This window comes from Arachis duranensis, chromosome 1, assembly GCF_000817695.3.
Source record: "Arachis duranensis cultivar V14167 chromosome 1, aradu.V14167.gnm2.J7QH, whole genome shotgun sequence".
In the NCBI taxonomy this organism is placed as follows: Eukaryota; Viridiplantae; Streptophyta; class Magnoliopsida; order Fabales; family Fabaceae; genus Arachis; species Arachis duranensis.
In genome coordinates, this window is record NC_029772.3 from 79,047,719 (window position 1) to 79,050,114 (window position 2,396).

Below are 2,396 nucleotides of genomic sequence, written 5' to 3' on the forward strand. Positions count from 1 at the left end.
GAAACTTTATTTTCGAAAAAATTAATAAAAATCCAAAAAATTAATAAAATCATAAAAATCAAAAATATTTTGTGTTTCTTGTTTGAGTCTTGTGTCATGTTTTAAGTTTGGTGTCAATTGCATGCTTTAAAAATTTTTCTTGTATTTTTCGAAAATTCATGCATTCATGGTGTTCTTCATGATCTTCAAGTTGTTCTTGGTAAGTCTTCTTGTTTGATCTTGATGATTTCTTGTTTTGTGTTGTTTGTTGTTTTTCATATGCATTTTTTGTTTGTTAGAGTCAATGCATTAAAGAATTCTAAGTTTGGTGTCTTGCATGTTTTCTTTGCATCAAAAATTTTTCAAAATTATGTTCTTGATGTTCATCATGATCTTTAAAGTGTTCTTGGTGTTCATCTTGACATTCATAGTGTTCTTGCATGCATCTTCTGTTTTGATCCAAAATTTTCATGTTTTGGGTCATGTTTGTGTTTCTCTCTCTCATAATAAAAAAAATTCAAAAATCAAAAAAATATCTTTTCCTTATTTTTCTCCAAATTTTTTAAAATTTGAGTTGACTTAGTCAAAAATTTTTAAAATTAGTTGTTTCTTACAAGTCAAGTCAAATTTTCAATTTTAAAAATCTTATCTTTTCACAATCTTTTTCAAAAATCATATCTTTTCAATTTTATCTTTGTTTTTTTCGAAAATTTCAAAAATATTTTTCAAAATATTTTCAAAATCTTTTTCTTATCTTTATATCATATTTTCGAAAATTCACTAATAATTAATGTGATTGATTCAAAAATTTGAAGTTTGTTACTTTCTTGTTAAGAAAGGTTCAATCTTTAAGTTCTAGAATCTTATCTTGTAGTTTCTTGTTAGTGAAGTAAGTAATTTCAAATTTTTGAATTAAATCATTTTATCTTTTATCATATCTTTTTCAAAAATTTTATCTTTTTCAAAATTTGATTTCAAAATATCTTATCTAACTTCTTATCTTCTTATCTTTTTCAAATTTGATTTTAATATCTTTTTCAATCAACTAACTAACTTTTTGTTTGTCTCCGATATTTTTCAAAACCAACTAACTACCTATCCCTCTCTAATTTTCGAAAATACTTCTCTCTTTTTCAAAAATTCTTTTTAATTGTTTTAAATTTTAATTTTAATTATATCTTATCTCTGATTTTTGAAGATCACTAACCACTTTTTCAAAATTATTTTCAAAATTCTCCATCTCTTTTCTTATTCTATTTAATTATTTATTTACTAACACTTATCTTCACCTCTCTTCATCTAAAAATCCGAACCCAATCTATCCCTTGAGTTTGGATTCTTCACTTTTCTTTCTTCTACCCTTTCTTCTTCTACTAACATAAAGGAATCTCTATAGTGTGACATAGAGGATTCCTCTTTCTTTTCTTGTTTTCTTCTCTCTCATATGAGCAGGAACAAGGATAAAGGCACTCTTGTTGAAATTGATCCAGAACCTGAAAGGACTCTGAAAAAAAATAAGAGAAGCTAAGTTACAACAATCTAAAGGTAACCTTCAGAAAGATTAGAACAAGAGAAGGAGATGGCAGCCGAAAATAATAATAATGCAAGGAGAATGCTTGGTGACTTCACAAAGCCAACGTCCAAATTTGATGGAAGAAGCATCTCCATTCCTGCCATTGGAGCCAATAACTTTGAGCTGAAACCTCAGCTAGCTGCTTTAATGCAACAAAACTGCAAGTTTTATGGACTTCCATCTGAAGATCCTTATCAGTTTTTAACTGAGTTCTTGCAGATCTGTGAGACTGTAAAGACGAATGGAGTTGATCCTGAAGTCTACAGACTCATGCTTTTCCCTTTTGCTGTAAGAGACAGAGCTAGAATATGGTTGGATTCACAACCCAAGGATAGCCTGGACTCCTGGGATAAGCTGGTCACTGCCTTTTTGGATAAATTCTTTCCTCCTCAAAAGTTGAGCAAGCTGAGAGTGGATGTTCTAACCTTCAAACAAAAAGATGGTGAATCCCTCTATGAAGCTTGGGAAAGATACAAGCAGCTGACCAAAAGATGTCCATCTGACATGTTTTCAGAATGGACCATATTAGATATATTCTATTATGGCCTATCTGAATTTTTGAAAATGTCATTGGACCATTCTGCAGGTGGATCTATTCACCTAAAGAAAATGCCTGAAGAGGCTCAAGAACTCATTGACATGGTTGCAAACAACCAATTCATGTACACTTCTGAGAGGAATTCCGTGAATAATGGGATACCTCAGAAGAAAGGAGTTCTTGAAATTGATGCTCTGAATGCCATATTGGCTCAGAACAAAGTGTTGACTCAGCAAGTAAACATGATCTCTCAAAGTCTGAATGGATGGCAATATGCATCCAACAGTACTAAGGAGGCAGCTTCTG

The 2,396-nt window shown here is 30.6% G+C and overlaps 1 non-coding gene across 1 annotated transcript; it reads right to left on the reverse strand.

The window, feature by feature from the left end:
* Positions 1-1,954: 1,954 nt before the first annotated feature.
* On the reverse strand, positions 1,955-2,058 carry LOC127742521 (small nucleolar RNA R71). Its single transcript, XR_008003837.1, has one exon. It is a non-coding gene; the product is annotated as a small nucleolar RNA R71 (small nucleolar RNA).
* Positions 2,059-2,396: the final 338 nt, after the last annotated feature.